We start from the raw sequence: 23,316 nt of genomic DNA on the forward strand, positions 1-23,316 counted from the left end.
GTTGAAACATGAGAGTGTTGCGTGTTAAGATCTTTTTAAAGGCATAACAGTCCTAAAGACCCTGTGGAATGTATCTCCTCCTTTAACAGGAATGTGGCCCTGGTCAGTATCTGGTTTTACTAGAAAAAGGTGGAGGCCCTTTCTCATACCTCAAAGTGGACTGAAAGCAAGTCTCATTGATACAGCCAGCCACTCCCTCCACACACCTCTCTTGACTCCAAGACAGCCATTGGGAGGGGATGTGAGAAGTCAGATGACATATCTAGTGGGTAGAATTGGCTGTGAGGCCTCCATTTGTCAGTCCTTTCTGTAATGAGGTGGTTTAAACTTCCAAAAGGGGGGGGGGGTCTTCTGAAAAGACTCTACAGGCAGAACTCTCTTAAGATGACATGAATGCATGTAAATTCTTTTCCCCCCCTTCATTTTACCGTGTGGCTTTTACATTTTTAAAGGTAACTTGTCATCGCTCATGGTATCCCAAAGACTTGAGCATATTTGAGGTTTTGTTCTTCTAGGACAACTTTTAATCCTGACACTGTGCGTGGGTGTTTTTATGTCAACAGTTTATGGCTCACAGCTCTTGACTGCTGCATTAAACAGGCAACCTCATTACTGTATTACAATAGTAAATGCTATTGTGTCTGTGTCAGCGGGTGAGATACCTGTCCGACAACTGAAGATGATCTCCCCCCACCCCCACTCCTCGTTCTCCCAAGTTCTCTTCCCTTTCTTGTGTTGACAGTCTCTCAAGTTGTTGGCCCTGTATTCATGGGGATGTTGTAATCACTCACAGTGGTTGTAGAACTGCTGGATTGCCTTGAATTGGTCATTTGAGTCTCCTTGCTTGTTTCTGCCAAATGCTTCTGCCCATAGTGTTTGCCAACGGCATACCTTTCTACACCCACTTGGAGTGTAGCTGGCTTCTGATGCTTAGCCATTCATTCCCCTTGTCGTGAATGGTTTTCATTGTACATTGTTAAACCTTCTCTATTTATAGCTCAGTCAACTTGGTATTGTGTCCTCTGGCATGGCACGCTCTCAGGCGGGGTATTTGAACATGTGCTTTTGAGGATCTGTTTAAAGGCTACTGCACATACAAGTTGCAGTCCTAAATGTGCAGGGGCTCCTTGTTTCCCCACCCCCACCCCCATAAAGGGGAATGCTTAGCTCAGAATGGTTTCTTGCTGTCTTTATGTTCAACTCAGAATGCCTTTCGATTCTCTTATGATCAGCTCAGAATGGTTTTTGGTTGTCTTCTGGTGAATAGAGTAAGCTGGAGAAGGCGCAGAGGTCTCTGGTCACAGCTCCTGATACCTGGTCCTGTTATTTTGCTGCAGTTGTTTTCAGTGTATGGTGGGGGAGTTGATAATGACAGCCCACTAAGATCTATGAGAAAGCTAAAGCAGATTAGAAAGGAGAGAGACCCACATATGCCTAGCATAATCTTGAACCTTCCTTTGGAAAAAGATGGGCTATGCATTCATTCTAGTAAGGAACAAAACACTATAACCTCCAGTCTGTCTTTGTATGAACAAAGCCAAATTTTCATTTCCTTATAACATTTTGTAAGCTGGTCACAGGTTCTTGTGTTGAATTAAGTTCTACTCAGAGTAGACCCATTGAAATAAATGAACCTAAGCCATGTCCATGAACTTCAGTATGTCTAGAAGTGAATTCCACCTGATAGTCTAGGACCTGGTTGTGAGGTATTGGATTTTCTCTAGCCCTTGTGCCATCATAGGCCCTCGGCTATTCTTCCATGAGCTGCAGAAAGTTTTATGGCACTAAACTCTAGAAATGTTTTTATATTGGTTTTATGTCATATCCACACTAGCATAACCTTTTGAGGGCCTTTCTGGAAGGTCAGACTCCTTGACGATCAGTTGCTCATTGAATTCAGATTTGCTTTTGCGTTTCCAGATCAGGCAAAGCGTAGTTGATCTTTGTACAGTGCAAACATTTCCTAATAGTTGTCTCTTTCTGTTGTAGAGAGATACAGAAAAGTTACATTTTCCTAAAGGGTTGGTGTGTGTTTTAAAACAATGTTATTCTTTCAACAGTGTTTAAAATTAGTGTTTCTATTGCTACATGCATGTCTGAACTGTAAAAAGAATAACTATGAAAGAGTAAGTTAAGGATGTGGTTGAACAAAATGCCCCCTCTCCCCCCAAAATCTGTGGCAAAGTAGCTTGCACAGGCATCTTAGACATTGTGCTGACATGGTGGAGGGGCTTTAACTAATTGGTAGAGCACCTGCAATGCATGTAGGAAGACCCAGGTTCAATCTGTAGTATCTACAATTAGTCAATTGAGACCCTAGAGAGCCACTTCCTGTCATTGTGTAGGCAATACAGAGCTTGATGGGCCCAATGACCCGATTCAGCGTAAGGCAGCTTCTTGAGTTCCTATGAGTGGTTTGTGTGTACTGGTGAAAGAAATCTTAAAAGAAAGGTTATAACTCTGAATAAATGAGCTTGAAAACTGTGTACAAGAATTGTACTCAGCATCACTTCAAGAGTCTCTTGGAGTTTATTCAAAACCAAGATAACGGAGGAAGCTCGGGTAAAATGTATACCGCAGATGAGGAAGTCAGGCCAAGAAGATGGCCTTGTGGTTGACTAGCACAATCAGGGAAGCCGTAATAGGCAAGAGCACTTCCTTTAAAAAGTAGAAGTGCTTTCCCAAGCAAGGAAAAAGAAAAAGCTTCTCAAACTCTGGAAAAAGTGGTGCATGTTTTCATGCAAAAAGCAATACAGCATTCTAGGGGCCAATATTGCTATCAATGTTAAACAAAGATCTATGAGGGAGGAACTAAATTGTTAGATAATAGATGGGAGAGCACTGTAGTTTTTTTAAGGGTACTGGGAATAGTAGCTCAGTGAGGTGAAAACTACAATAACGATGATTCTTTGGGGAAGCCATGTTCTTTAAATATATGGTGTGGATGTGACTTCAGCCTTCATTCTGGAAGACGTCAGGCAGGTCCCCCCGTCCCTGGGATGGTATCTGAGGGCAAGATGTGACATTCTGTGGCAAATTGACAAATTATTAAAGAACTTTAAATGTGAAACTTCTGATATTCTAAACCGAAACAGGTGACTCGCCTGTACAGTTTGCTGCCTTAAAAGAAGGTTCGCGGGTAGCTTCTTAATGCCATTTAAAAAAAAAAATCCTTTATAATTTGATGGAAAATCTCCATTATAGATGGAGGGTTCTAGCCAAATGAATTCTACTCAATGAAGACACGTCGAAAGCAATGGATCTAAGTTATGTCTCTTAATTTCAGCAGCGTCTGGGCCCTACATATGACTAACATTGAGTACATCTCCGAATTGCAAAGCATTTAGTTGGGCTTGCTCAGCTGCCATTTTCTGTTGAAGTGACTCAAGAGGTCCATTGGGTGGCTGCGCAGCTATGAGGAGATGTGACATAATGTAAAAACCTACCTTCCCTGATTTGGCACATGCTGAAAGACTTTGAAGGTGCTTGTGCAATGTGAGGCAGCAAGCCTTTCTCTACCTTCTCTGTGAGTGTGATGATTTGAATAGATATGGATATGCAGAGTAGGGAGATGGTGTGCTTTCTCCTGCTGGCGTAAACATAAATCAGTGCAAAGCCATATCAGATTTGTACTGGCCTGTTTAGGAATTATTTTGCTGGTATGCGGCTGGTACTGACGGCAGAGTGTGTCCCTCCCTGCCATAATGTGCAATTATTTCAGCAATTATTATGCTATTTGTTACCACTCCCTCTCCCCTCACCCTGATAAACCTTTACCTCTCTAATGCTTGAAAGAAGACTCTGGTAATAATTTTAAAATGGATTTTTTTAATGAGCTGGTACATCATAGGGGCTAGGGGTTTGTGCTTCGGGTCAAGGAGTTCAAATCTTAAATAGCCTACTGTTCAGAACTTAGCCAAATTTGAATATGATGATAACCAGACTTTCTGGCTTATTGTGATGGGTGATTGGGTGGCATGCACAAGCACACCAGTCACTCTTAATAAAGCACAATAAACCAGAAAGTCTGTCATACTGTTACAAGCAAATGTGACTTCACCCTATCTCAGCTTTATCTCCCCCTCCACAATCTCTGTAATATGGGAATAATAGTTCTCGTCTACTTTACAGGGTTGTTATAAGAATTATAACCAGATAATGTATGTGAAGCACTTTGAACACTTCAAAGCACTATAATGGAGAATAAACATGTTCCCCATTTATTGGTGTAACAGCTCCCTTTGTGGTCTGTTGTGCTACTGTTGCTAAAGGCTGTCAGCTATTCATATCCTCACCTTTTGCTTATGAATATAGGAATGATGTCAACTGTGTTTGCAGTCACCTGTTTTCCAGTGTAGAAGCAAAAATTCCTTCGCTTGGCTTCCCATCCCTTAATATTCAGTCAGCATTTTTGCTCCCTTATAACTCTTCATCTCTTATTTATGTGCTCGGGAGTGCCGAGATGCAAAGCGAGGCGATGAGGGGGTAAGAAAGCGGAGGTGTCTAGACCAGATTTCCACATCAGTATGTCAGCGTTGCTGCCCTTGATTTGTGAGGTTGTTTGTCCTGCCTCGTACTCCTGTTTTGCAAAACAGATTAGGGTGCTATCTTCTTATTGTTGATCAGGCACATCCTCTGCAAAGATTTGAGAAAGGGAGCCCAAGGAATTTTGTTGTGTGCTTTTGTTTTGAGAACTGTAGGTGGTGGGGATGAGAAGTTCATTTTAGTAGATCAGTGCTGAACTGGAGTTCATAAAACATTCATTGCACAGAGCCATGTTAAGTGATCAAATTGCTGCTGAAATTTCGAGCGAGATAACAAATTGCTTTATGTGCAGAACCCCATTTTAAAGCTCTGCAAGGGTTCTTTATCCCTTTAATTAATGTCTGGCTGTTATTTGCCTGGCTGTAGAAAATGCAGGGTTTAAGCAGCTGAAGCGCTGTGAGCGGGATGTGGGGTGTGGGGGAGAGATGATTGAAGGAAGTACAGTAAAGCAGCTGGAAATGAGGCTAGAGTATTTTACATATTGGTGGCCTGATTCTTTTTTTTAATTTCCCTTGACCCTCTCAGACTTCTATTTACACAGATGTAAGTCCTGCTGAACTCAATCAGCAGCAAGTGATTGAGGTGAGCAAAAGAAAGCTGACCTCTTTCCCCCTGTAGCCTCTATTAGGAATCTGATTCATAATGCCGTATGTAGCATGTGCCATTTGTTTCTAAAGCTCCTCATTGTAAGTCTGAATTGCTTCTAAAACACAGCACAGTCATGCCATATGTGTTGATGACCGGGAGAGCAGAAGCTTTCATGGTCCAATCTGCTGCAGTGGTAATTGCTGTTTGAAATACACTTTGTAGCAACATTGTGAGCATTGCTCGTGTTCTTCCACCAGCATTGCCCAGCTACTTAGTAGTGAGGTCCTTTGTACATGCTCAGAGGCATCCATCTTTATTATTTCATGTGTTTGTGGGCTCCAGAATTAAACTGAACCCCGTGAGCCCTGTGTGATCAAATTAGGCTAGAAACTCAGCGGAGGCCTTCTTTGAATGTCCTTCTATAGGGAGAGGGGTCATAGCTCAGTGGTTTCTGTGTTGCATGCAGAAAGTCCTAGGTTTAACCCCTGGCATCTCCAGGTAGGGCTGGAAATCCTGCCTGCAGTCCTGGAGAACTGTTGCTCACCAGTGCGTAGAGCATACTGAGCTAGATGGACCCATGGCGTCTGTCTCTGTATAAGGCAACTTCCTATGTTTGCATTATTCCCATCCATCCCTGGAATGTCTAATGAATGATTCAGATATAGAATAGCAAGTGACCTTCTGCTGGGGATGGAACACCTCCGAGGCCTAGATTTGCCATTAATGTAAAGGTGCTCCTGCACGCATTTCTTCCTGTTCATGCTCTCTGATATGCTCACATAGCTAAGTTCATGGTTTTACTTTCTCTCTCTGTTGTCTTCCCACATTCTTTCTGTAAAATTGTTCCTTCCTTGGAGCAGAGATTTCTTTGTTTATTGTGGTTATGTCATAAAGCATTGTGCTATTGCCATCATCATAATGTATGGTTATTTCAAATTAGAGCTGATGATTGGACTGCTTTCAAGTAGCAAAGGCCATTTCATTACTTTAGAGCAAGGGTGCAGGACATTTTTGAACCCAAGGACTACTTTATCTCAAGTCCAGCCTCCTGGGGGTGGAGCCAAAACAAAAATGGGTGGTGCCAAAGCCCAGTGGGTGGAGCTACATCAGGCAGTCCCACCCAGCATGCTCTAAATCATATGCAGTACCCCTCATACATAAGGGACGCGGGTGGCGCTGTGGTGAGCCTCTTGGGCTTGCCAATCAGAAAGTTGGTGGTTCGAATCCCTGCGACGGGGTGAGCTCCCGTTGCTTGGTCCCAGCTCCTGCCCGCCTAGCAGTTCAAAAGAACATCAAAGTGCAAGTAGATAAATAGGTACCGCTCTGATGGGAAGGTAAGCGGCGTTTCCGTGCGCTGCTCTGGTTCACCACATGACCCGGAAGCTGTCTGCGAACAAATGCCGGCTCCCTCGGCCTATAGAGTGAGATGAGCATGCAACTCCAGAGTCGTCCGCGACTGGACCTAACGGTCAGGGGTACCTTTACCTTTACCCCTCACACATACACAATATACAGGATACATCTCTATATGCTTACGTAGTGTGACTGCATTCACATCTTACAGCACATGGGATGCACAGTTTTCTGTCATATTATGCTTTCATCTCAAATAGCCAACATGGCACTCTTCAGACATTTTAACAACAACTCTCATCAGCCCCAGGCAATGTGGCCAATGGTAAGAGGTGTTGGGAATTCTAGGACAAAAACAAAACAAAACATAGAGAGTACAATGTTAGCTACCCCACTCAAGTCAATAAGGCTGTTAGTGCTACTGTAGGTGGAATAATGTGCCATCTGGAATAATGTATGGCTTTGACTCATTAGGCTTTTGACTTGGTGCAATTATTTGGTGAAACAAGCAGCATTTTAGAAATAATTATTTGGTGAAACAATAGGCATTTTAGAAATAATCTGTGTGTCAGTCATTAACTATGTTAGAAAAGAGATCTGCAAAATACAATGGTAAAACAGCTGTTTTATTTAAAGTGGCATTTGAAGCTGTGTTGGAGTCAGTTTAAAAGGTTGAATTGAGGAATGATAGCATTTGCACAGAACACTAGGTTTATGAGGATGAACTGCATCGATCCTAGGGTTACACAACTCCCCCAGCCCCCAGTATAGCCATGAAGTGTCTGGAAGCTCTCACTCACATTTTAGACTTAAGCACAACTTGTGACATCTGAATTCAGAAAAACTGTGGTTGGTTTTAACTGTGGTTAGTAGAAACAAGTTTAAACCATATGTTATGAAGCTGGCTTGTTTTCCGTAAGCAAAGGGGTTGGACACAACTCTAAAGTATGGTTCATCTAAAAGAGGCCCAGACTTCTCCTGTCTTATGGACACCCTAGCAGAGAAGGGAGGAAGCATGTGAGCCTGGGGCTTGCTGCATGTAATGCTACATTATGGTTTAGCGTTGCATGTGAACTGGTTCAGTATCTTAGGAAATGTAGGTTTTTGATCATTTTTCTGTTTGTCCTCTTGCAGTATATCCTGAATACAAGGTAGAAAACATTGTTGTTATTATTAGGTATTTCAAAGGTTGTGAAATTTTTGATGCTGGAGGAATTCTGTTCAAAGGGAACTGAACGTATCTTCACAAGTTCCTTTTTGCATAGTATGTGAGCCTCTTCAGGTGTGTTAGTCTGATTTAGAAAAACACCCAGAGGGGAGCAATGGGATTGACTATGCACTAGCTCCATCCTATATCACACTCCATAAATTTGAGAAAATTGGGATTCTGAAACACATGGGGAACCTCTGAGTACAGATGAGCCCCTGCTTGAGATCATAAAAACAGAAGAAGAGCCCTGCTGGATCTGACTAGAGACCCATCTAGTTGAGCATCCTGTTTTCACAGCAGCCAATCAGATCCCTATGCTGCCAGAATGGAGTGCAGCAGCACTCTTCCCACTGGAGATTCCCAGCAACTGGTATGCAAAGGCAAAATGCCTCTGATAGTGAAAGTGGTGCAGAACCATCATGGCTTGTACTTCAGAAGTTTGCCTTTAAACTCATGAAGGGTGATGGGAATAATGATGGGGGGGGGTAGACCTAGTGCAATCATTCCCTTTGCCTGACTTGCTTGTTTACTTAACTTGGAAGAAGAATATCTGAAGAAGGCTATGGCTTGAAACAGTAGATGATGATGATGATGATGATGATAAGAGCAGCAATTGTAATTTCCGATGACACTAAACAAACATCTGAGGTGATCAAGTCTGACATTTGTGCAGTTTCTATAAGGTTATATATTTATTTAAAACAAATGATCTTAGGGACATTTTGCTTTCACTTGAGAGGCTGTTGAGAACAGCGGATATCTCCATATTATCCTGTTTACCAGGGTAAAGGAGGAGAAATCAGAAGCACTTTATTATAGCTGGTCTGCAAAGCAGATGTTGCATGCAGGCTGCCAGCATTTTGGCAAGAGTTCTCCTGATTCAAAAGCAAAACCGCACACAAAAATGTGTTGTGGTTTCTGCCACCCTCAGTTAAAAGTGCCCCCAAGGAATACTAGGAAATACTTCTCTGCCTGTTTGGGTTTCCCCCCACGTTGGATGACTGTCTCACGCTTCTTAAGATCATGGCAATTCTAGACCTTCTGCTGTTGCTGGCTATGTGGCTCATTAGAGCTTTATATTCCTAGAAACGTTCCTAGGACAGGTTTTAACATGGCAGTGGGATCCTATGCTTGCTATACGTTGCAGAATATAAGTCTGCATCATGATTGTTGCATAAGTTGGATAAATAAATGAGGCTATAAATACAGTTTCCTTAAAATGACTCCTACTTAACTCAGTAGGATTTATTACTAAGTAAACATGTAGGAACATAGGTACCTGCCCCATACCGAGTCGGACCATTGGTCCATCCATCTCAACATTGGCTATACTGACTAGCAGCGCCTCTCCAGGGTTTCAGGCAGGGAACATTCTTAGCTCTGCCAGGAGATGCTAGGGATTGAACCTGGGACCTTCTCCATGCAAAACACACACTCTGACTTCTGAGCTATGGTTCTTCCCTAAATAATAGAACAAAACAAAGGCGAGAGGTGCAAAAGACAAGGAAAAAATTAGAGGCAACTTACATTTCTCAGAACACACTTTTTGAATATCGGTATATATATTTTTCTCACCCCTTACTGAAAAGCACCGGCCGTTAAGAGTTTGGGTGTAATCTTCGACACCTCCCTTTCCATGGAGGCGCAGATTGCAGCTATAACAAAGGCGGCATTTTTCCATCTCCGCCAAGCTAAGCAGTTGGCTCCTTACCTCTCTCGCCCTGACCTAGCCACTGTGATCCACGCGACGGTCACCTCCAGACTGGATTATTGTAACTCGCTCTACGTGGGGCTGCCCTTGAGACTGACCCAGAAACTCCAGCGGGTGCAGAATGCTGCAGCGAGACTCCTTACGAGGTCTTCGCTGCGAGATCACATTCACCCGGTGCTATACCAGCTGCACTGGCTCCCGGTGGAGTACAGGATCAGGTTTAAGGTGCTGATTTTAACCTTTAAAGCCCTATACAACCTAGGACCCTCGTACCTACGGGACCGCCTCTCCTGGTATGCCCCACAGAGAAACTTACGGTCTTCAAATAAAAACATCTTGAAGGTCCCAGGCCACAGAGAAGTTAGGCTGGCCTCAACTAGAGCCAGGGCTTTTTCAGCTGTGGCTCCGATCTGGTGGAACACTCTGTCACAAGAGACCAGGGCCCTGCGGGACTTGACATCTTTCTGCAGGGCCTGCAAGACAGAGCTGGCCTTTGGCCAGGGCACAGCCTGACTCCCTCCCTCAGCAATCTTCGCGGAGCTCTGGCCCAATGGTTGCCAGTGGCTTGAATTAATTAATTTTATAATAATGATTTTAGAGTGTTGTTTATGCTGTACTTTTGTACTGTTTTATTGTTGTTAGCCGCCCTGAGCCCGGCTTCGGCTGGGGAGGGCGGGATATAAATAAAATTTATTATTATTATTATTATTATTATTATTATTATTAAAAAGAAAGTCACGTTCCCTATAGACAGAGAGGTCACTTTTATCTAAATCTGGCCTAGAACAATGGTGGAATTTAGGAGGATATGCAAAATGGTAACCAGGCTGCCAACATAGTTGCTTTACCGCCACCACTGCTAATGACGAACTATTGGATAATGTTACAGAGGGGTTTAACAGTAATGTTAGCATGTGTTTCTTAGGACTGAGCTTCCTGCTTGTTGAAGCAGACTGTAATGTAGGTGTGGATTAACTGGTAGCCCATACCTTAAACCCGGAAGGACAGTGTATGATTTGGATATGCAACACTTTTGTGGTCAGTCACAGCATTTTATAGTTGAGCAATGATCTTCTGTGGCAATTCAGGCGAATTTACAAATCTAGGCCATGTTAGCATTAGCACACCCTGAACGCTGACTCCTCTTTTCCATTCATTCAGTGACTCTGCCATTAATCCTTATCTTGTAAAGAGAGAAGAATGCAGTTATACTTTAAAGCTGTGAGTGTGTATAACAAATCATAGCCCTTTTATCTCTTGACATTTGGAGGGTTTACTATAACTCCTCACATGTGTCTCCTAGAAACAGTGAGATTTATACCACGAAGCTTTGACCCCCCACCTAGTTTTGGTTAAGGTGGTCCTTTGCTAAAACCACATTGCCTATAAATTGTTTTCACTTGTTTTATGTGGAATGGATTGCACAAACACACACAGGGGAAAGATCTCTTAACTCAGCACAGACCATGTTCTGTTGAAGGCAAGGCTAGTTCTCCTATTAGGAAAGCCTTATGTTCCGGTATTCTTGTTTACAGTCATTGGACCATGTGTGTAATTGATGGCACTTTTGAGTGGGAAACCCAGCCAGATGGGCGGGGTATAAATAATAAATTCTTACTATAAAATTCTTATTATTATTTGCCTTCAGCAGAAGAACAGGTTGGGTCATGGCCTGGATCAGCTCTTCCTATGAATATGTCTAAAGAGTTTCTTACACATTCCACAGAGGGAAACCTGGAAGGGCTCTGCAGCCAATTTCAGTTTTCTGATAAGTATACTATCTCATACATAGCTGTATGAAAGGGCAATGTGGCTCTTAGGAAAGAGCTGTAGCTCAGTGTCAAAGTATCCTCCCTGCATGCAGAAGGTCATAGGTTCAATCCCTGGCAGCTGCAGCTTAGGTTGGGAGAGAACCCTGCAGAGCTGCTGGCATTCGCTGATACTGAGCTAGATGGACCAACAGATCTGACTCAAGATAAGGTAGCTTCCTATGCCTTCAATTTCTTTTTTCATGCATACGTTCCCTGCATCCATGCTATGCAGATTTGGTGCATTCTTATAATATCTTAGCGAAGAAATGTCAGCTATGAGCCTAAGCATCATTCCAAGTTTATGTACCATATGCTCATAAATGAAAGAGTTTGGGCTCAGTCATGCATACTTGATATCTCATTACTCAGTACATGGAATTTCTGAACTTTCTCCTTTGCACGTTTTTGTATAGTGCCACAAAAGCTTTGTCTCTGATGGTGGCTCTTTTATACATGCAAGTCATCAGTTGATGTTGTGAGCACTGAAGGGTGATCATGCCCGTGAAAGCTTGCCTGTAGCCATGACATTCCACAGTGGATTAAAACAGGGCTGAGGGCTTCATTTCATTATAGCTATCCTTTTGGGGGCCTCATGCCTGCACTGAGTGGGGCTAGTCCCAAGCTGGGCTGGCCCAGAACAAAATGGGCAGAATCGTTTACTGTGCTTTTTTTCTAGAAAAATAGGTGCCTGTACTCACCATGAAGTTGTCACAGTAAATGCCACAAGTTTTTAACAACAGAAAAGGGGTTCCTGTACTGCGTACCCTTGAGTACCCCCTCGAAAAAACCCGTTGGTTATATACATAAATAAACAGACAGGTTAGCTCAGTTGGGTAGAGCACAGTGCTGCTAATGCTGAGGTTGCAGGTTCAATCCCTCTATAGGACAGCTTCACTAGATGATCCTCAGGGTCCCTTCCAGTTCTATGATTCACACACAAACATGCACATGCATTTGTAACACTCACACATAACAATCAAGCATCATAATGTAATTACATAATTAAAAATACAGGACAATGGAAATGATGGCCGATATTCCTGTCATTATTTTCAGTTAACTTGTCTGCCTTGGTGTAATCCTGAAGCCCCAAGTGTTTTTTTAAATCTCTACTGAGAAGCAAAGTGCTTCATGAATGCTTGGTGCTTCTAATTTTATATGCAGAGCACCCTCTTGCTTATAGAAGAGAAAGCTGAAATTATTTTGAATATACAGAGCTCCATTTGAGTTTCTGGATCCCAGCCATTGCAAGCTGCTTTACTACTTTAGATCTTGTTGAATTGCATGCCGTCTATTTTTAAAAATCTGGTAGCTCCAGTCTGAATTTGCTTACAATGGCTTCCCACTAACACAATCTGTGTCATTAATATGTTGCTGGTAACTTTCTGGCACATAATTCATAAGCTACTGCTCATATGAGTCATAAGCTACTGTATAAATGAGAGGCTAAGCAAATTGGAGGCGTCTCAGGCTCAGAAATATACCACATCCTGGAGGGCCAATCCAAATGATCTATTTAATTTTAAGACAAAATATGTGTTAAGGGATTATATGCAAATCAAAATTTAATTAACATATATTTTATGGGTGGGCATGTTGCAACTTTGTTGTGGGCCTGTTGTTGTCTCCGCCTGATGCTGCCAAAATTGTACATACCCTGCAGGCCATGAGCTGCTGTTGTTAGTGTTTTGGTTAGGCTATCAAGCACATGATGGAAGCAATACTGGCACTTTTGGCACTGCTAGATCAGTTGTGTAACCCTTGCTAAGCCACATTCTTAGTTACAATTGGTTTTGTTGCTAAAAAATAAATACCGTATTTTTCGCTCCATAAGACGTCCTTTTTTCCTCCTAAAAAGTAAGGGGAAATGTCTGTGCATCTTATGCAGTGAATGCCTACGGACGGCGGTGGAATCACAGTGATCAGTTGTATGGGAGTGAGTGATGAAAAATAGGGTCAACTTAATTTCTCATTTTCTTTTCCAAATGAAACTTCTTTTTTATATATTTTATTATAATATAGAACTATATTATTATATTTACACATTTTAGGAAGAAAGAGGGCTTCTGTTTTAACCTAGTATCTATAGCCAGGTGGCTTTTGATAGGCAGTGAATATGACAGTTCCCTAGATGTTAGGTGAGTGTTGCTACAAGAAACAGACCTTTTCTGGACTGATACTCCAATCACTGTACTCCTTCTGTTGGCACAGTCACTGCTCATTATCTGTTCAGACACCTGGAGAAGTCTGTCCTGTTCACCCAAGCCATCACCCTCCATTAAGCTGATCTGCTGTTGCTGGTTCACATGTCTTTAGGCTGTTTATGCTTGATTTGCTCTTCTTAGTGTTTTATATTGTTTTCAATAGCACTTGTAAGCTGCCTTGAGGACTACAATGCTGGGAAGATGGGGGGGGGGGGTATAAACCTTTTAAAATAAACATTTCCAAGATGTTAAAACTGGCAGCTCTTAATTTCTGAGAAATTGAAAGCAGGCGGGCAAAGGATGAAAATGCTCAGCATCTTTGGCCTGTGTGTGTGAGGGTGGGAGCACATTTGAAATGTGGCTTCAGTGAAAGTTCTAATGGTCGGTTTGTCTCTGGAAACTCAACCCAGTTGATACAATACAGCTTGTGCAATGAGTCTGTGCAAGGGAGGAGTTCGGAAGATGGCTTGGAACCCCAGTTGAGCAGCTTCACCTCCACCCTGTAGGTGCTGACACTACTTCCACACCCTTTTGGTTTGCATTAAGTTACCTTTCCTTCACCTTTAGTATGCTTCAGATGGATAAGCGCTGCGGCTTTACATCAGCATTGCATACTACTTTTGGTATGAAAAATCTGCTCTCGCTTCCCAGTGACAGCAACTCTTAGAAGAGAAGGTGTCACCATTTGAACACATGACAGATGCTTTCTGAGTGGCACCTGTTGGGCCAGGTCGCTTGCTTTCCTGTAAGACTGAAGGCATTCAACTCACCCAGAAAGTTGGAAGTGTCTAGAAGTTGCTGTCTGTGCGCTGCAGCTTGGGGGATTGAAGGCCTGGATTTGGCGCTGGCATTTGTGGATTTAAATGGAAGACAAACCAAGAATGAAAATGAAAAAGAAATCGAAGTCATTTTCTTTTGATCGCCGAAGGGATTCGGTGAAAGTTAAGAGGCAGACCAAATCTCTCCGCTTTAAGTCTGCTACCTTGGAAACCTGTAAAAGACAAGGGAAAGACAGGCAGGTTGGTACAAGTTCATTTTACATAGTTCCTAATCACATGATGTTAATACAGATCTTAATTTTCATCTACTAGGTGCAGTTCTACGCCTCAACCCCCCTCCCGACTGGTTGTCCTGCTTGCCCTTTTCATGTTTTGCATGATTTGTCTTTTCCTCATTTAGTGTAACTTTCCTTAATATTGAGTCCCCAGATCTTGTTGGGCTACAGCTCTCAGCACCCACAGCCCATGTGGCTGTCAGGGATGATGGGGGTCCAACAACATGTGGGGATACCAGGTAGGTGAAGGCTGAGCTAGAGCAGCCTTGTTTGTTTTCTGAGGACTTTGTGAGAGGGTGAGATGTGAGCTTTTATCTGCTTTTTAAGAGCACTCTTGTGGATGATCATTGCTCTGAACTAGACCCTTGGCTGTTTTGAAATCCAATTATTCAGGGTCTGGCTATTTCCTCTGCTAATTACTTCTAGTCCCAATCAAACAGAAGTTCAAAAAAGTCACAATCAGAAGTACCTTTCGGGGCACTTTCTGGTTTGGCTTTGCCGCTAGGGCTGGCAGGTTCTAATTTACACTTGTGTTTTGTGAAATGATTAAAGAATTTAGAAAGCTTAATGTTTGGCAGAGGTGTGTGCCCGGGTGTGTTTGTGTCACAGTGACCTTAAACTTTGCAAAGAAAGTTCGTGAGTACTATGGGAAGAATGGCTCCTAGGAATTCAAATACATTGTGTGAAGTTGTGTGGAGCTGAACAAACAGAAAAAAAAGTGTCCCTCACCTGTTCCGGAGGGACCAGTTTTCTTTTACCTGTTCTTATCCTGCTTTTCTCCCTTAGGCACAGGCATTGGTAAGAACTTTAAGGAAAATAAATACATGCTATAAACATCTCAGGAAGCATAAATGGTGGGGAGTTACTCTTAGCAGAAGAAAAGCAAAGATAGGTGAGCAGATACAGGTAGCCATTACACAGGTGCCTTGTGATATTATTGTAGCATGTAAATGGGGTTTGTTGCATGTAAAACATATAAAATTAAAAATTTCAATATAGTTACCGATAACCCTAATACCTACCTATTTTTTTCTGAAGCTGATTTGTGACTCCCACAGTGAGCAGATCTGAAGCAAACCTGAAAAAAGATTCTCAAAATCTACCTCTTAGTGTCCTCAAACTCATTAAAATGAAAGCTTTGTTGTCTTTCCTCCATTTTTACATTTATTTAAGACCTTTATATATTGTTTAATTCTCATTTTTAAGTGTTATACATAAAAACAAACCACAAAAGAAAGGGAGAGTAAAACAGTATTTATCAAAAAACTGAACACTACCATAAAATGCCTGCTGGAAGAAGAAAAGCTTAGACACCCTCCTGGCTGAACTTCAGGGACAGGGAAGAAAGAGGCTGTCAACTTGCAGTCCACTGATGTGTGTTTAAATTTGTTTCATTTCATTTGTAGACTGTGCTTCTTCTATATAGAATGCAGAGCAGTGTATGAACAGTAATATAAAATCCTAACAGCTTTGTCCTCTCACTCATCTCCCCAAAGACCAAAATGGAGAAGTAAGCCATCAGTTGGTGTCAGAAGATGAATATTGAAGGGAACAATCTTATAGAAAATATATGGCTGTTGACATTACCTCATGCAGGCACTTCCACATGGATCTAATGACAAGTGTTGACCTACATTGAGAGAGGGGCTTCTTCAAGTATTTAGGTCCCCAGCCGGTCAAGCTTTATGCACTAAGGATAGCACCTTAGACCAGAATTTGTAGCAAATAGGCAGCTAGTGTAGCTCACAAAGAACTGGTGTTATTGAATTCCACCTGGAGATACCATACTGCAGACTTGCCAAGGGATTCCATGTCCACTGCAGCTTGTGCATAATCTTTTAGCATACTCTCATAGAGTGCTTTGGAATAATTCATTTATGAGTGTACTGTAGCATGGATAACTGTGGTTAGGCTGTCCTGGTCCAGGAAAAACTTGAGCTGACAGACCAGAGCTGGGCATGGGCACTGCTAGCTACTGATGCCACTCAAACTTAAAGTGAGAGTTTGGAATCCAAGAGTACCACTAGTGAAACAGCTCCTGGTTGCACCCAGTTGTGGGAACCAACTACCATCAGTGCTTCCATCTTTCTCATTACTGCCTTGGCACAGTGATTCAGTACCTGTACAGTTTCACCTTACTCAGATGGAATAAAGAGATAGAACTAGGTGTCATAGAATCATAGAATTGCAGAGTTAGAAGAGCCCCAAGTGTCATCCGGTCCAACCCTCTGCAAATTGGAATCTCAACTAGATCATATCCAACCTCAGCTTAAAAACCTCCAAGGAAGGAGAGTCCATCACCTCTTGTGGGAGTCTGTTCCACTCTTGAACAGATCTTACTGCCAGAAAGATCTTCCTGATGTTTAGTTGGAATCTCCTTTCTTGTAACTTGAATCCATTGGTTTGGCTCCTAGCCATCGGAGCAAGAGAAAACAAGTTTGTTCCATCCTACACATGACAGCCCTTTAAATATTTGACCATGGCTATCTTATCTCCTCTCAGTCTCATCTTTTCCAGACTAAACATACTCAGTTCCCTCAACAATTCTTCATAAGGCTTGATAATCTTGGTTGCCTTCCACTGCACACATTCCAGTTTGTCAGTATCCTTCTTCATTTGTGGTGCAGGTGCCCAGAACTGGACACAGTACTCCAGGTGTTGTCTGACCAAGACAGAATACAGCAGGACTATTACTTCCTTTAATCAGGATACTACTGTTAATGCAGCCTACAATAGCACTGGCTTTTTTTGCTGCTGCATTTCACTGTTGACTAATGTTAAATGGTTGGTCAACTACGATCCCTAGATTCTTTTCACATGTACTTCTGGCAAGCCTGATGTTCCCCATCTTATATTTGTGCACCTGGTTCTCCCTGCCTAAGGGACATTTGTCCCTATTGGAATTCATTTTATTAGTTTGGACCCAGTTCTCTAATATTGGGCCCAGTTCATTTTGAATCTCGTTTCTGTCTTCAGTGGCATTGGCTGCTTCTCCCGTGTTTGGTGTGATCTGCAAATTAGATGAGCATCCCCTTCATATCTCTGTCCAAGTTGTTTATAAAGATGCTGAACAGCAATGAGAGCAAGACAGAATCCTGCGGCACCCCATTTGTCGCTTTTTTCCAGAATGACAAGGGACCAATAGTGAGCATCCTTTGTCATCTGCATATTGGTGACGCCAAGCCCCAAATGCCCAGATGACCTACTCCAGAACCATCACATAGGTTTCGGGGGGGGGGGGGGCTTTATACGATCATTAAATCCAGAGTCAAAAATTACTATACTGCACCAAATGTGTTAATGCGAGGAAGCAGCTGTGAGGCAGAGTAGTAGGCCAGACTTCCATGCAAAGGTTGCTGCTAGGAGGCACATAAGATCAAGACAGGCCTTGCATTTAAGACTGGAATACTGATTTATTAACAACTAGAACACTCCTTTACATGTTCATGAGTGTTTCTACTGTATACTACATTATTTGGATGAGTGCCACAGACAGTGCCTGACCTCTAGTGGTCAGTGGAAATAGTAGTTGAAATACAATATTGTTTTCATTGTGTTGTACAAATCACACACTTTGAATTCCAACAGTGTTTTCTGATCAGACTACATTTGCTTGATTAAAATCATTAGTTTGACGCAAAAAATCCCAATCACATGTTTAATTTCCCCCCCATTTCCCAACTGGAAATTATTGGATCCTTCTTTTGAGACTGTAACTGGGATGGGGAAACTTTTTCCAGCCTGAAAGCCTTATTCCCTCCTTGGCAACCTTCCAGGGGCCACATACCAGTGGGAGGCAAGCCCAGAAGCAAAAATGGAGTGGGCTAACTAATGTAAACCTTTGCCTTGTACAGTAAGCCACACTATTCAGAGTTTTCTGCACATGACATCTCTCCATCCTCTATCCAGAGAAGCAAGAGGAAGTATTACAGTTTCTGAACACATTCTAGCCAAGCAAAAGTACTCGTGAACATTGTATTATTTAGAAACCAGACTGTGGTCTCTAAGCCCTGAAACCTCCTTCCTGAGATGAAGAAGTGTATGTTTTTTGTTCTGGTTTTTAGAAAAGTTGTATAATGTTGCTATTGTTTCAGCAGGCGTTTGCCGGATATGTGCTTTTTCTTTGATGTTCTCCTGTGATTTATTTGAAATATCTTACTTTTTTATTCTATCTATTGGCTTTTTAAGAACAAAACAGCAAGTCTGTCTGTCTGTCTGTCTGTCTGTCTGTCTGTCTGTCTGTCTCTCTCTCTCTGTGTGTGTGGAGTATACAAAATATTCTGGGCCATTAGTTGCATATGTAACATGAATCCATGTAGCCAGGGAGGGGCAGACATAAATCTAGACTATGTGCTCAGGCATTCTGATCCCCATTAAGTATCCTAGAACACGCTAGGAGCGCAAGGAGAGTCTGGGCCCACTAACCTCTATGACAATCCAGTTGTCCATAAATACGGCAACTCTGCTAGTATGGATTGTGCCTTTAACTTTAGTTAGATATTTCTTTTCTCTATAGCAGCCAAAGCTTTGCACCAGGCTCCAGACACAGCAGGGTTTCATGCTAGGGCAGTCAGTCAATTTGCAATGGGCACCCAATCCCATGTGCTGCATCTGGCTGTGATCCTACAGAAATGGAGAGTGCAACCCGGAAAGAGAGCTCGTCTTTACTATTTGTTGTTTGCACATGGGGAAACTAAGAGAGGAGGCCAGTTCTCAAAGGTCCAAGAGTTTCTGTGGCTGATGTGGAATTTAAATTCCTTTCTGTAAATTTCAAGTTCCAGAGAATCCAAGAAGCAGAGACCACTCAAGAAAGGGGGTTGGGAACCTCTGGCCCTCTGGACATTGTTGGACCCCAAGTCCTATCAGTCCCAGCCAGAATGGCCAGTGATCAGGGATGGTAGGAATTGTAGCCTAAAAACATCTGGAGGGTCATGGATTCCCCACCTAACATAAGGAGCATACCAGGCTTACACTGAAAATAATGTGCATTATTACGTGCCATCAACTTTGAATTGAAAACAGTGTATGAGATGATTTAGATCATAAACAAGTTTCATGCTTGTTTCCTGGAGTTTGGGGTGAAGGTGTATGCAGGCCTGATAGTGTGACATGCTTTTTACCGCAGGATTGATTCTAATGCTTCATAACAAAGTGAACATTCTGCTGTAGTTTAAAAATCAACTTGTGCTTCTTGACGTGTCTGTTTCTCCTCCCTTTTTTGGTGAGACCATTCTCTTTGCTTGGATTACAACGGTTTCAGGGCAGTCATTCCCGATTTAATAGGAACATAGGATGCTGAGAGCCAGTGTGGTGTACTGGTTAAGAGCGGTAGTCTTGCAATCTGGGGAACCGGGTTCGCGTCTCCGCTCCTCCACATGCAGCTGCTGGGTGACCTTGGGCCAGTCACACTTCTCTGAAGTCTCTCAGCCTCACTCACCTCACAGAGTGTTTGTTGTGGGGGAGGAAGGGAAAGGAGAATGTTAGCCACTTTGAGACTCCTTAAAGGAAGTGAAAGGCGGGATATCAAATCCAAACTCTTCTTCTTCTTCTTCTTATCCCATGTCAGGCCACTGGTCCATCTAGCTCAGTATAGTCTACACTGACTGGCAGCAGCTTCCGCAGGATTTCAAACAGGAGACTTTCCAGCCCTACCTAAAGATGCTGGGGATTGAAACTGGAAGCTTCTGCATGCAAGGCAGGTGCTCTACCACTGAACTGTGGCTCTATGCTATGTATGCTCCCCCCCCCCCCCGATTTGTGGACTGTAATTTTCACTGACAGTCTTAGTGGCTTTTAGAAAAACAAGTGTCGGCAAGCAACATCCCTTCCAACAGATGCTGCCTCATCTGACTATAGCCTAATGACTGTAGCATCTGGCAGAACTGAGGATACAGTAAATCCTAATGGTGTTTCATCTATTATTTAAAATAGATTGGGAGAAATGGCAAAGGCAGCTGTGCCATACTCTGCATTGCTTTGCTGTCTAATGCCTTAGAAGGGATGTGTTAATTTTACAGCACTGTTCATATGTGGAACTGGGGTGTCTTTCACCTGTTGACCCTTTTATGGGAAACTGTGCATGTGAATGGCACGTTGTGGTATGGAACTTTTCATCAATTTCAGTAGGCTACTTCACCTTTGTATGGCCTGCATTACAATTTCCACAGAGACTGAACTATTGCTGTAGGTGTTCCCCCTGCTTTTTTGGATTGGGTAAGTAGCGGGCACCTTAAACCTGTCACAGACTGGTTTCTTGATTCTGGTTTCTGGAGAGTTGCTGCAAGTCAGTGTAGACAATACTGGAGAAATGGTCTGACTTGGTAAAAGGTAACTTCCTTTGTGTCTTATAAATACAATACAAAACACATTATTTATAAAACAGAAAGCCTATGTGAGGGAGGACACATAAATTGTCAGCGCCTGACATTTTCCCATCCAAAATGATTTGATTTATAAGTATCCTTCATGTTGTCAAAATGTTTTTTCTCCAAAATTTCCCCTTTTTAATTTAACCCACATTTCCTATGCTACAAAGTAAGCTGCCAAATAAAGGACATCTCTCTTTAGCAAAGAGCCCTGAAAGAACTTTGACAAATTATACCCTAGCATTAGTAATTCAATTATTGGGCTCCAATAGATGCAGTAACAGGGAATGCAGATGTAATTTTGAGACATCAGTCTTTTTCTATCAGTCCTCGGCACCTGTTTGTTTTTGTACAGCGCTGTTAAGTATTGACAAATTGTTTTATAGACATTGATGTATGTTGGCCCTGTGAAAATATTACTGTAGCGTACATTGCCTTTCTCAAATCCAATATGGATTTCTGAGCCACAGAAAATGTTCTTCCTCATTGGAGGGAAAGTGGTTGCTGTTCCTCGACAGCACACATGAAATTTTGAAGTACATGTGAATGTACATGGCCTTTCATTCTGTTTTATTGATGAAATAAGCTATATTGCTGTCATGTTGTGGCCTGCTGCAAGATCTCATGGAGAAGGGGGCAAGGCTGGTCAGAAGTTGCAGGATGACACATAGCTTTGAGTGAGCAAGTTGGTCCGACAAAGACTGAGAGCAAACTGAGCCTTTTGAAGCTCCTGCTCTCAGACTATGTCTCTCAGGATGTGTCTGCCCTAGGCCATGCCTTGTGATGCTTAAAGAGCATCTTCTGCCTGAAGATGGGCATTCCTCTGTCATCTAGTCTCTTGCCTCATGTACTCCCTGTACAGCTGAGTGCAGGCAGCGCACAACACAAGAGACTAGCTGAGGCTCTGTGCTCTGGCCCAACAGATACAGGAGGTTCTTATGGAGGCTCATGTTACTCAGCCTCATTTGTTTCCTGATCTGAAGCAGCAGACCCAGAACCTTGCACCTTATTTTGCTTCATAGCTTGAAAGTCTGCAGCCGCTGACTCTGAGGTCATAGCAATTGTTGGACTCTGAGGTCATAACAATCAAGTTGCATTGTGTTCTCAGTGGCTGAATTTATCCTGGGATTGTTGGATGCTAATTTCTGTTCTCAAGGATCTTGAGAATTTATTCTTTGATAAAGTATTTTGTATGACCATAAAGACAGGAGCATTAGGACATTTGTCTGTATCTTATCCCAGTTAATTAGTATGAAGGTCTGCATGTTCCACAGAAGTAGCTATGTTAGACTTTTGCAGCAATAGAGTCTACAATGTGCTAGTATTTTAAAGTGTGTGTTATGAAACTGGCATTTATTCTGAATGGTGCAGTTAAAGTTTTATCTGGCTATCCTTATTACAAGAATGTGTTAGTTAAAAAGTTATTGGTTACGTTAATGAATTTACATAATAATTTTTTGTAAGTTACTCTGGATACTTGTAAAAAGAGCAGATATACATAATAAATAACAGCAAAATAACAGAATAGATTATGAAAATTGAGAGTAGAGGACTCTCATTCATTTTAGGACTCTGTTTATGCTGCAAATTTTAACTTAATATGGCAGAACATGCTTGCAGGGTTCCAGCTTGTCTTGCATTCTGAAGAATTTATCTAGTAGCTGAGAGGTTCTCAAACGGTGGTCCACAAAGTTCATTCTGGTGATCTGGTGATGTGTCTGTGAAGAACAGGGGCAGCAGCAACTATTCTGTAATTCTAAGACCCTCTTGATCCACCTGAAAGGTGAGCAGGATGGACCAGAAGTTATGGGGACATGAAGCAACTTGAAAGGAGGGGAAAGGATTAGGAGGAAGAGATGATGATGATGATAATAGAAGCAATAAAAATACAATTAAAACCCATAGAACATCTAGCACAATCACTACAAATGGCAGAAAAATCAATGTGGCACACCAAGGTGTTCAGGAATTCTCAAGTGGCCCTCACAGAAAATGGTTTGGGAACTACTTGTGGTAGGTTGTTATTTGCAGTTTTAGCTCGTGTAAGCACCCTGGCTGAAATTCACCCAGTAGATTTATAAAACTCAAAACACAGTTGATTCTGTACTCAGGATAAATGGAGTGATGTACAGATTAAAGCTGAACATGTGAAATGCAAACATAAAACAAAACAACAAATATCAGTGGTGTAGTGATTGCATTAAAACATCAGTCAAAATTGAGTAAAGCAACCTATGCAACATTAAATGGAGAATGTTCCCCCCCCTAAATAAAAATGTCTTCCTTTAGATGGCAAAATACAGCCAGAATTGGTAATTGAAGGGCAGGGCCTGATCAACTTTGGAATTTCATTCATAGTGTGTGTTGCTCAGTGTGTACAATTGTGCGTTTTTAAACAACAAAATAAAACAAAAACACTGCCTATTATCCAGTGTTAGCATAAAGAACCATGTACTTTGCTTAAAATGTTCTTTA

The 23,316-nt window shown here is 42.2% G+C and overlaps 1 protein-coding gene across 6 annotated transcripts in view; it reads left to right on the forward strand.

The window, feature by feature from the left end:
• Positions 1 to 23,316, forward strand: part of PARD3 (par-3 family cell polarity regulator) — a 547,141-nt gene that overhangs the window by 75,495 nt on the left and 448,330 nt on the right. The gene's annotated exons all lie outside the window — the stretch shown is intronic.

Source organism: Podarcis muralis, chromosome 12 (genome assembly GCF_964188315.1).
Source record: "Podarcis muralis chromosome 12, rPodMur119.hap1.1, whole genome shotgun sequence".
In the NCBI taxonomy this organism is placed as follows: Eukaryota; Metazoa; Chordata; class Lepidosauria; order Squamata; family Lacertidae; genus Podarcis; species Podarcis muralis.